This window comes from Xylocopa sonorina, unplaced genomic scaffold, assembly GCF_050948175.1.
Source record: "Xylocopa sonorina isolate GNS202 unplaced genomic scaffold, iyXylSono1_principal scaffold0065, whole genome shotgun sequence".
Lineage (NCBI taxonomy): Eukaryota > Metazoa > Arthropoda > Insecta > Hymenoptera > Apidae > Xylocopa > Xylocopa sonorina.
The window spans coordinates 744,913-758,214 of record NW_027490136.1 but is presented as its reverse complement, the minus strand read 5'-3'; positions in this window follow the sequence as shown (position 1 = coordinate 758,214).

Sequence of the window (13,302 nt, the reverse complement as noted above, 5' to 3'; positions counted from 1 at the left end):
GATATACATAACACTGCACAATGAATGTTATATCTTAACATGAAACATTGAAATGAGATGCGATATGGCGATTCAAGAAGCATTAGAAATCTATTGGTTCGATACGTAGACATCTGAAACGCTACTTCCTAGCAAGGAAGTGTCGCATTTACATTCTTTTGAAAGGAATACGAGGTATTCATGACACTTCGCAATGAATATTATATCTTATCACGAGACATAGAAATGAGATGCGATTTCGCGATTTAAGAAGCATTAGAACACTGTTTCTTCGATACGGAGACATCTGCAAACGCTATTTCCTAGCAAGGAAGTGTCGCATTTACAATCGTTTGAAGTGTATGCGAGGTATACATAACGCTCCACAATGAATATTATATCTTATCATGAAACGTAGAAATGAGATGCGATATCGCGAATTAGCAAGCTTTAGTAATCTATTGCTTCGATACGTAGACATAGGCAAACGCTATTTCCAAGCAAGGAAGTGTCGCATTTACATTCCGTTGAGGTGAATACGAGGTATAAATAACATTCCACAGTGAATATTATATCTTATCACGAAACATAGAAATGTGATGCGATATCGCAATAAAAGAAGCATTAGAACTCTATTGCTTCGATACGGAGACATCTGCAAACGCTATTTCCTAGGAAGGAAGTGTCGCATTTACATTCTTTTGAAGTGAATACGAGTGATACATATCACTCCACAACGAATATTATATCTTATCATGAAACATAGAAATGGGATGCGATATCACAATATAAGAAGCATTAGTTCTTTATTGCTACGATACGTAGACATATGCAAACGCTATTTCCAAGCATGCAAGTGTCGCATTTACATTCTTTTGAAGTGAATACGAGGTATACATAACACTAAACAATGAATATTATATTTTATGACGAAATATAGAAATGGGATGCGATATCGCGAATTAGAAAGGATTAGATCTATATTGCTACGATACGTAGACATCTGCAGACGCTATTTCCTAGCAAGGAAGTGTCGCATTTACGTACTTTTGAAGTGAATACGAGGTATACATGACACTTTGCAGTGAATATTATATCTTCTCATGATACATAGAAATGAGATGCGATATCGCGTTTTAAGAAACATTAGAACTCTATTGCTTCGATACGTAGACATCTGTAAACGCTATTTCCTAGAAAGGAAGTGTGGCATTTACATACATTTCAAGTGTAGGCGAGGAATACATAACACTTCGCAATGAATATTATATCTTATCATGAATCATAGAAATGAGATACGATATTGCGTTTTAAGAAGCTTTAGAACTCTATTTCTATGATACATAGACGATACATCTACAGACGCTGTTTCCTAGCAAGGAAGTGTCGCATTTACATTCATTTGAAGTGAATGCGAGGTATAGATAACACTCAACAATGAATATTATATCTTATCACGAAACATAGAAATGAGATGCGATATGGCGTTTTAAGGGGCATTAGTACTCTATAGCTTCGATACAGATATATCTGGGAACGTAATTTCCTAGAAAGGAACCACCTCGCACCCCCCAGCATCAACCCCTGGACGCATGCAACCAGCCAAACTCGCCTGCATAACCAGCAACTGGAAGAGTTCGCGCGCGCATACCTGCACGCGCTCACTCACACCGAGCTCCGCTGCCTCACTCGCACCGCCGAGTATACCTGTCTCGCTCGTACCGGGCACCAGTGTCTCACTCGCACCACCGAGTATACCTGTCTCGCCCGCACCAAGGACAGGCAGCCCTATCTCTCTCGCACCGAGGATTCCGTCCTGCAGGAAGACGTAGCCGCAGCCCATCACCTGAATGGGGTCTTTTCCAATTCCGGGAACAGGATCTGCTAGAACCTATATATTACTTCTAAGCTAGGACATACATACCATATCATGACGCATATATAAGAATTCCTAGATCTAAGTTACACTAAGTAAGATGCGTCCGGCCAGCGGCATGCGCCGCTAGCCCCATCACGAGCCGCGAGTCCCCACTCGCTGGACCGCGCGTTCTCCGCCCCGAGATGCGAATCCCCCATTCGCGGGACCGCGATCTCCCTACCGCGAGCCTCCGCGACCGTAGCGCCCCGCGAACCGAGGAGGTCCAGTTCTTGTATACTTTAAACCTAGAATATATTTTATTTTTACTTTTACTATATCCAAGTACAAGTTCTTTTACCAAGTCTACTATTTCCACATCCATTAATTTTATCAAGTGTTAACAATACTAGTTCTACTTTTAACATTACATTTAACTACGAATTCTTCCACGGGTTCTTCCATACAACTGGGGTTGCTCTTCATCAAATTGAAGGTGTATAGAAATCGGCTTTGTGACGATGAGACCGCCGCTTATCCTTCAGATCTTAGTCGAAAGTACAGAAAAACCTGGTTAATGAATCGTGCTTCCGGTTTGCGAAGAACACGACGTGCGAGTAGGAAGCATTTCATACGATCACTTGTGCGTGAATATTTGTAGGGTGTTCCGAGAGTCCTCGTATACCAGCGACCTGCCTTCGCACCAGACCAGACGCCGCTTTTCGAAGCGACCGTCGACGCTTCCGATCCAGACACCACGACGCATCACGCCGATTCTGCCACATTCAGCATCATCGCTGAATTCCGACCGCCGTCCTTGTCTTCGCTGGCGACTGATCGAGATTTCCGTAGCAGCCAACAGAACGAAATCCGCTACGATCCCAGCGAACAATCCTCCACGCCGTTTCTACGTACAAATCGAGAGAGAAGTCATCGAAAGGTAGGGTCATTCCCTTATTATCGCGAGTGTTTTCGCTAGTGTCGCGTCAGCCGAAATTGTCGGACCCGGTCTTAACGCGTTCCCGCGGACCGAATTACCGAAAAATAGGCTCGTGTCGCAAAGCCTCCGGAGCAACGGAAAACAGTTTCGCCGGACGTGACACCTCGAATTCACTTCAAAAGAATGTAAATGCGACACTTCCTTGCTAGGAAATAAGGTTTGCAGATATCTACGTATCGAAGAAATAGAGTTCTAATGCTTCTTGAATCGCCATATCGCATCTCATTTCTATGTTTCATCATAAGATATAATATTCATTGCGAAGTGTCATGTATACATCTCATTCCTCTCAAGAGAATGTAAATGCGACACTTCCTTTCTAGGAAATTACGTTTCCAGATGTCTACGTATGGAAGCAACAGAGTTCTAATGTTTCTTAAAACGCGATATCGCATCTCATTTCTATGTTTCATAATAAGATATAATATTCATTGTGCAGTGTTATGTATATCTCGCATACACTTCAAATGAATGTAAATACGATACTTCCATCCTAGGAAATAGCGTTTGCAGATGTCTACGTATCGTAGCAATAGAGTTCTAATGCTTCATGAAACGCCATATCGCATCTCACTTCTATGTTTCATGATAAGATATAATATTCATTGCGAAGTGTCATGTATACCACGATTTCACTTCACAAGAATGTAAATGCGACACTTCCATTCTAGGAAATAGCGTTTGCAGAAGTCTACGTATCGTAGCAATAGAGTTCTAGTGCCTCTCAAAACGAGATATCGCATTTCACTTCTATGTTTCATGATAAGATATAATACTCATTGCGAAGTGTCATGTATATCTCGTATTCACTTCAAAAGTATGTAAATGCGACACTTCCTTGCTAGGAAATAACGTTTGCAGATGTCTACGTATCGTAGCAATAGAGTTCTAATGCTTTCTAAAACGCGATATCGCATCTCATTTCTATGTTTCATGATAAGACTTAATAATCATTGTGGAGTGTTATGTATACCTCGATTTCACTTCACAAGATTGTAAATGCGACACTTCCATTCTAGGAAATAGCGTTTGCAGATGTCTACGTATCGTAGCAATAGAGTTCCAGTGCTTCTTAAAACGCGATATCGCATCCCACTTCTATGATTCATGATAAGATATAATACTCATTGCGAAGTGTCATGTATACCTCGTATTCACTCCAAAAGAATGTAAATGCGACACTTCCATGCCAGGAAATAGCGTTTGCAGATGTCTACGTATCGTAGCGATAGAGTTCTAATGCTTCTTAAAACGCGATATCGCATCTCACTTCTATGTTTCATGATAAGATATAATATTCATTGCGAAGTGCCATGTATACCTCGTACTCACATCACAAGAATGTAAATGCGACACATCCATGCTAGGAAATAGCGTTTGCAGATGTCTACGTATCGTAGCAATAAAGTTCTAATTCTTCTTAAAACGAGATGTCGCATTTCATTTCTATGCTTCGTAATCAGATATAATATTCATTGCGAAGTGTCATGTATACCTCGTATTCACTACAAAAGAATGTAAATGCGACACTTCCATGCAAGGAAGTAGCGTTTGCAGATGTCTACGTATATTAGCAATAGAGTTCTAACGCTTCTCAAAACGCGATATCGCATCTCATTCCTATGTTTCATTATAAGACAAAATACTCATTGCGAAGTGTCATGTATACCTCGTATTCAACCCAAAAGAATGTAAATGCGACACTTCCATGTTAGGAAATAGCGTTTGCAGGTGTCTACGTATCGTAGCAATAGAGTTCTAATGCTTCTTAAAACAAGATGTCGTATTTCATTTCTATGTTTCGTGATAAGATATAATATTCATTGTGTAATGTTATGTATACCTCGTATTGACTTCAATGGAATGTAATTGCGACATTTCCTTGCTAGGAAATATTGTTTGCAGATGTCTACGCATATTAGCAATAGAGTTCTAATGCTTCTCAAAACGCGATATAGCACCACATTCCTATGTTTCATGATAAGATATAATATTCATTGCGAAGTGTCATGTATACCTCGTTTTCACTTCAAAAGAATGTAAATGCGACACTTCCATGCTAGGAAGTAGCGTTTGCAGATGTTTACATATCGTAGCAAGAGAGTTCTAATGCTTCCTAAAACGCGATATCGCATCTCACTTCTATGTTTCATGATAAGATATAGTATCCATTGCGATGTGTCATGTATATCTCGTATTCACTTCAAAAGAATGTAAATACGACACTTCCATGCTAGGGAATAGCGTTTCCAGATGTCTACGTATCGTAGCAGTAGGGTTCTAATGCTTCTTAAAACGCGATATCGCAATCTCACTTCTATGTTTCATGATAAGATTTAATATTCATTGCGAAGTGTCATGTATACCTCGTACTCAGTACAAAAGAATGTAAATGCGACACTCACATGCTAGGAAATATTGTTTGCAGATGTCTACGTATCACAGCAACAGAGTACTAATGCTTCTTAAAACGAGATGTCGTATTTCATTTCTATGTTTCGTAATAAGATATAATATTCATTGTGTAATGTTATGCATACCTCGTATTCACTTCAATGTAATGTAATTGCGACATTTCCTTGCTAGGAAATATTGTTTGCAGATGTCTACGTATATTAGCAATAGAGTACTAATGCTTCTTAAAACGAGATGTCGTATTTCATTTCTATGTTTCTTAATATGATATAACATTCATTGTGTAATGTTATGTATACCTCGTATTCTCTTCAATGGAATGTAAGTGCGGCATTTCCTAGCTAGGAAATATTGTATGCAGATGTCTACGTATATTAGCAATAGAGTTCTAATGCTTCTCAGAACGGGATATAGAACCTTATTCCTATGTTTCACGATAAGATATAATATTCATTGCGAAGTGTCATGTATACCTCGCATTCACTTCAAAGGAATGTAAATGCGACACTTCCTTGCTAGGAAATAGCGTTTGCGGATCTCTACGTATCGTAGCAATAGAGTTCTAATGCTTCATAAAACGCCATATCGCATCTCACTTCTATGTTTCATGATAAGATATAATATTCATTGCGAAGTGTCATGTATACCTCGATTTCACTTCACAAGAATGTAAATGCGACACTCCCATGCTAGGAAATAGCGTTTGCAGATGTCTACGTATCGTAGCAATAGAGTTCTAGTGCTTCTTAAAACGCGACATCGCATCTCACTTCTATGATTCATGATAAGATATAATATTAATTGCGAAGCGTCATGTGTACCTCGTATTTACTTCAAAAGAATGTAAAGGCGAAACTTCCGTGCTAGGAAATAGCGTTTGCAGATGTCTACGTATCGTAGCGATAGAGTTCTAATGTTTCTTAAAATGAGATGTCGTATTTCATTTCTATGTTTCGTAATAAAATATAATATTCATTGTGGAATGTTATGTATACCTCGTATTCACTTCAAAAGAATGTAAATGCGACACTTCTTTGCTAGGAAATAACATTTGCAGATGTCTACGTATATTAGCAATAGGGTTCTAATGCTTCTCAAAACGCGATATCGCATCACATTCCTATGTTTCATTATAAGATATAATTCTCATTGCGAAGTGTCATGTATATCTCGTATTCACTTCAAAAGAATGTAAATGCGGCGCTTCCTTGCTAGGAAGTAGCGTTTGCGGATCTCTACGTATCGTAGCAATAGAGTTTTAATGCTACTTAAAACGAGATGTTGCATTTCATTTCTATGTTTCGAGATAAGATATAATATTCATTGTGGAGTGTTATATATACCTCGTATTCACTTCAGAAGAATGTACATGCGACACTTCCATGCTAGGGAATAGCGTTTGCAGATGTCTACGTATCGTAGCAATGGAGTTCTAGTGCTTCTTAAATCACGATATCGCATCTGATTTCTATGTTTCGTGATAAGATATAATGTTCATTGCGAAATGTCATGTATACCTCGTATTCACTTCAAAAGAATGTAAATGGGACACTTTCTTGCTAGGAAATATGGTTTGCAGATGTCTACGTATCGTAGCAATAGAGCTCTAATGCATCTCAAAACGCGATATCGCAACTCATTCCAATGTATCATGATAAGATATAATATTCATTGCGAAGTGTCATGTATATCTCGTATTCACTTCAAAAGAATGTAAATGCGAAACTTCCATGCTAGGAAATAGCGTTTGCAGATGTCTACGTTTCACAGCAATAGAGTACTAATGCTTCTTAAAACGAGATGTCGTATTTCATTTCTATGTTTCGTAATAAGATATAATATTCATTGTGAAATGTTATGTAAACCTCGTATTTACTTCAATGGAATGTAATTGCGACATTTCCTTGCTAGGAAATATTGTTTGCAGACGTCTACGTATCGTAGCAATAGAGTTCTAATGCTTCCTATAACGCGATATCGCATCTCACTTCTATGTTTCATGATAAGATATAGTATCCATTGCGATGTGTCATGTATATCTCGTATTCACTTCAAAAGAATGTAAATACGACACTTCCATGCTAGGGAATAGCGTTTCCAGATGTCTACGTATCGTAGCAATAGAGTTCTAATGCTTCTTAAAATGAGAAGTCGTATTTCATTTCTATGTTTCGTAATAAGATATAATATTCATTGTGGAATGTTATGTATACCTCGTATTCACTTCAAAAGAATGTAAATGCCACTCTTCCTTGCTAGGAAATGACATTTGCAGATGTCTACGCATCGTAGCAATAGAGTTCTAATGCTTCCTAAAACGCGATATTGCATCTCACTTCTATGTTTCATGATAAGATATAATATTCATTGCGAAGTGCCATGTATACCTCGTATTCACTTCAAGTGAATGTAAATGCGACACTTCCATGCTAGGAAATAGCGTTTGCAGATGTTTACGTATCGTAGCAACAGAGTTCTAATGTTTCTTAAAACGAGATGTCGCATTTCATTTCTATGTTTCGTGATAAGATATAATATTCATTGTGGAGCGTTATGTATACCTCGTATTCACTTGAAAAGAATGTATATGCGACACTTCCTTGCTAGTCAATATTGTTTGCAGATGACTACGTATCGTAGCAATAGAGTACTAATGCTTCTTAAAACGAGATGTCGTATTTCATTTCTATGTTTCGTAATAAGATATAATATTCATTGTGTAATGTTATGTATACCTCGTATTGACTTTAATGGAATGTAAGTGCGACATTTCCATGCTAGGAAATTGCGTTAGCAGATGTCTACGTATCGTTGCAATAGAGTTCTAATGCTACTTAAAGCGAGATGTCGCATTTCATTTCTATGTTTCCTGATAAGATATAATATTCATTGTGGAGTGTTACGTATACCTCGTAATCACTTCAAAAGGATGTAAATGCGACACTTCCTTGCTAGGAAATATCAATTGCAGATGTCTACGCATCGTAGCAATAGAGTTCTAATGCTTCCTAAAACGCGATATCGCATCTCACATCTATGTTTCATGATAACATATAGTATCCATTGCGAAGTGTCATGTATATCTCGTATTCACTTCAAAAGAATGTAAATGCGAAACTTCCATGCCAGGAAATAGCGTTTGCAGATGTCAACGTATCGTAGCAATAGAGTTTTAATGCTACTTAGAAGGAGATGTCGCATTTCATTTCTATGTTTCGTGATAAGATATAATATTCATTGTGGAGTGTTATGCATACCTCCCATTCACTTCAAAAGAATGTAAATGCGACACTTTCTTGCTAGGAAATATTGTTTGCAGATGTCTACGTATCGTAGCAATAGAGTTCTAATGCTTCTTAAAACGCGATATCGCATCTCACTTCTATGTTTCATGATAAGATATAATATTCATTGCGTAGTGTCTTGTATACCTCGTATTCACTTCATAAGAATGTAAATGCGAAACTTACATGCTAGGAAATAGCGTTTGCAGATGTCTACGTATCGTAGCAATAGAGTTCTAATGCTTCTTAAAACGAGATGTCGCATTTCATTCCTATGTTTCGTGATAAGATATAATAATCATTGTAGAGTGTCGTGTACACCTCGTATTCACCTCAAAAGAATGTAAATGCGACACTTCCATGCTAGGAAACAGCGTTTGCAGATGTCTAGGTATCGTAGGAATAGAATTCTAATGCTTCTTAAAACGCGATATCGCACCTCATTCCTATGTTTCATGATAAGATATAATATTCATTGCGAAGTGTCATGTATATCTCGTATTCACTTCAAAAGAATGTAAATGCGAAACTTCCATGCTGGGAAATAGCGTTTGCAGATGTCTCCGTACCGAAGCAATAGAGTTCTATTACTTCTTAAAACGGGATACCGCATCTCATTTCTATGTTTCATAACAAGATATAATGTTCATTGCGAAGTGTCATGTATTCCTCGTATTCACTTCAAAAGAATGTAAATGCGACACTTCCTTGCTAGGAAATAGCGTTTGCAGATGTCTCCGTACCGAACCAATAGAGTTCTATTACTTCTTAAAACGGGATACCGCATCTCATTTCTATGTTTCGTAACAAGATATAATATTCATTGCGAAGTTTCATGTATTCCTCGTATTCACATCTAAAGAATGTAAATGCGACACTTCCTTGCTAGGAAGTAGCGTTTGCAGATGTCTACGTATCGAAGCAATAGAGATCTAATGCTTCTTAAAACACGATATCGCATCTCATTTCTATGTTTCATGATAAGATCTATTATTCATTGCGAAGGGCCACATATACCTCATATTCACATCAAATGAATGTAAATGCGACACTTCCTTGCTAGGAAATAGCGTTTGCAGATGTCTACATATCGAGGCAATAGTGCTCTAATGCTTCTTAAAACGCGATATCGCATCTCATTTCTATGTTTCATGATAAGATCTATTATTCATTGCGAAGGGTCACTTATACCTCGTATTCACTTCAAATTAATGTAAACGCGACACTTCCTTGCTAGGAAATAGCGTTTGCAGGTGTCCACGTATCGAGGCAATAGTGCTCTAATGCTTCTTCAAACGCGATATCGCATCTCATTTCTATGTTTCATGATAAGATATAATATCCATTCCGAAGTGTCATGTATACCTCGTATACACTTCAAAAGAATGTAAATGCGACACATCCTTGCTAGGAAATAGCGTTTGCAGATGTCTCCGCACCGAAGCAATAGTGTTCTATTACTTCTTAAAACGGGATACCGCATCTCATTTCTATGTTTCGTAACAAGATATAATATTCATTGCGAAGTGTCATGTATTCCTCGTATTCACATCTAAAGAATGTAAATGCGACACTTCCTTGCTAGGTAATAGCGTTCGCAAATGTCTACGTATCGAGGCAATAGTGCTCTAATGCTTCTTAAAACGCGATATCGCATCTCATTTCTATGCTTAATGATAAGATATAATATCCATTCCGAATTGTCATGTATACCTCGTATTCACTTCAAATGAATGTAAATGCGACTCTGCCTTGCTAGGTAATAACGTTTGCAAATGTCTACGTATCGAAGCAATAGAGTTCTAAAGCTTCTTAAAACACGATATCGCATCTCATTTCTATGTTTCATGATAAGATCTATTATTCATTGCGAATTGTCACTTATACCTCGCATACACTTCAAATGAATGTAAATGCGACACTTTCTTGCTAGGAAACAGCGTTTGCAGATGTTTATGTATCGACGCAATAGAGCTCAAATGCTTCTTAAAACACGATATCGCATCTAATTTCTATGTTTCATGATGCGATCTATTATTCATTGCGAAGTGTCCCTTATACCTCGTATTCACTTCAAATGAATGTAAATGCCACACTTGCTTGAGAAGAAATAGCGTTTGCAGATATCTACGTATCGAGGCAATAGTGCTCTAATGCTTCTTAAAACGCGAAATCGCATCTCTTTTCTAGGTTTCATGATAAGATATAATATCCATTCCAAAGTGTCATGTATACCTCGTATTCACTTCAAATGAATGTAAATGCGACACTTCCTTGCTAGGAAGTAGCGTTTGCAGATGTCTACGTATCGAAGCAATAGAGATCTAATGCTTCTTAAAACACGATATCGCATCTCATTTCTATGTTTCATGGTAAGATCTATTATTCATTGCGAAGTGTCACTTATACCTCGTACTCTCTTCAAATGATTGTAATTGCGACACTTCCTTGCTAGGAAATAGCGTTTGCAAATGTCTACGTATCGAGGCAATAGTGCTCTAATGCTTCTTCAAACGCGATATCGCATCTCATTTCTATGTTTCATGATAAGATATAATATCCATTCCGAAGTGTCTTGTATACCTCGTATTCACTTCATAAGAATGTAAATGCGACACTTACATGCTAGGAAATAGCGTTTGCAGATGTCTACGTATCGTAGCAATAGAGTTCTAATGCTCCTTAAAACGAGATGTCGCATTTCATTCCTATGTTTCATGATAAGATGTAATATTCATTGCGATGTGTTATGTATTCCTCGTCTACACTTCAAATAAATGTAAATGCGCCAATTCCTTTCAAGGAAATAGCGTTTCCAGATGTTTACGTATCGAAGCAATAGAGTGCTTTTGGTGTTTCTTAAATAGCTATATCGCATCCCATTTCTATGTTTGATGATAAGATATAATATTGATTGCGATGTGTTATGTATACCTCGTTCACACATCAAATTAATGTAAATGCCACACATTCTTCCTAGGAAATAGCGTTTCCAGATGTATATTTATCGAAGCAATGGATTTCTAATGCTTCTTAAAACGCGATATCGCAGATCATTTCTTTGCTACATGATGTGATTTAATATTCACTGCGAAGTGTAATGTACATGTAGTATACACTTCGAAAGAATGTAAATGCCACACTTCATTGCTAGGAAATTGCGTTTCCAGATGTCTTCGTATCGAAGCAATAGTGTTCTAATGCTTCTTAAAACGCTATATCGCACCTCATTTCTATGTTTCATAATATGATATAATATTCATTGTGAAGTGACATGTATACTTCGCATTCACTTCATAAGAATGTAAATGCGACACTTACATGCTAGGAAATAGCGTTTGCAGATGTCTACGTATCGTAGCAATAGAGTTCTAATGCTTCTTAAAACGAGATGCCGCATTTCATTCCTATGTTTCGTGATACGATATAATATTCATTGTAGAGTGTCGTGTACACCTCGTATTCACCTCAAAAGAATGTAAATGCGACACTTCCATGCTAGGTAATAGCGTTTGCAAATGTCTACGTATCGAAGCAATTGAGTTCTAAAGCTTCTTAAAACACCATATCGCATCTCATTTCTATGTTTCATGATAAGATCTATTATTCATTGCGAGGTGTCACTTATACCTCGTATTCACTTCAAATGAATGTAAATGCGACACTTCCTTGCTGGGAAATAGCGTTTGCAGATGTCTACGTATCGAGGCAATAGTGCACTAATGCTTCTTCAAACGCGATATCGCATCTCATTTCTATGTTTCATGATAAGATATAATATCCATTCCGAAGTGTCATGTATACCTCGTATTCACATCAAATGAATGTAAATGCGACACTTCCTTGCTAGGAAGTAGCGTTTGCAGATGTCTACGTATCGAAGCAATAGAGATCTAATGCTTCTTAAAACACGATATCGCATCTCATTTCTATGTTTCATGATAAGATCTATTATTCATTGCGAAGGGCCACATATACCTCATATTCACATCAAATGAATGTAAATGCGACACTTCCTTGCTAGGAAATAGCGTTTGCAGATGTCTACATATCGAGGCAATAGTGCTCTAATGCTTCTTCAAACGCGATATCGCATCTCATTTCTATGTTTCACGATAAGATATAATATCCATTCCGAAGTGTCATGTATACCTCGTATACACTTCAAAAGAATGTAAATGCGACACATCCTTGCTAGGTAATAGCGTTTGCAAATGTCTACGTATCGAGGCAATAGTGCTCTAATGCTTCTTAAAACGCGATATCGCATCTCATTTCTATGCTTGATGATAAGATATAATATTCATTCCGAATTGTCATGTATACCTCGTATTCACTTCAAATGAATGTAAATGCGACTCTGCCTTGCTAGGAAATAGCGTTTGCAGATGTGTACGTAACGTAGCAATAGTGTTCTAATGCTTCTCAAAGCGCGATATCGCATCTCATTTCTATGTTTCATGATATGATCTATTATTCATTGCGAAGTGTCACTTATACCTCGTATTCACTTCAAATGAATGTAAATGCGACACTTCCTTGCTAGGACATAGCGTTTGCAGATGTCTACGTATCGAGGCAATAGTGCTCTAATGTTTCTTAAAACGCGATATCGCATCTCATTTCTATGTTTCATGATAAGATATAATATCCATTCCAAAGTGTCATGTATACCTCGTATTCACTTCAAAATAATGTAAATGCGACACTTCCTTGCTAGGTAATAACGTTTGCTAATGTCTACGTATCGAAGCAATAGAGTTCTAAAG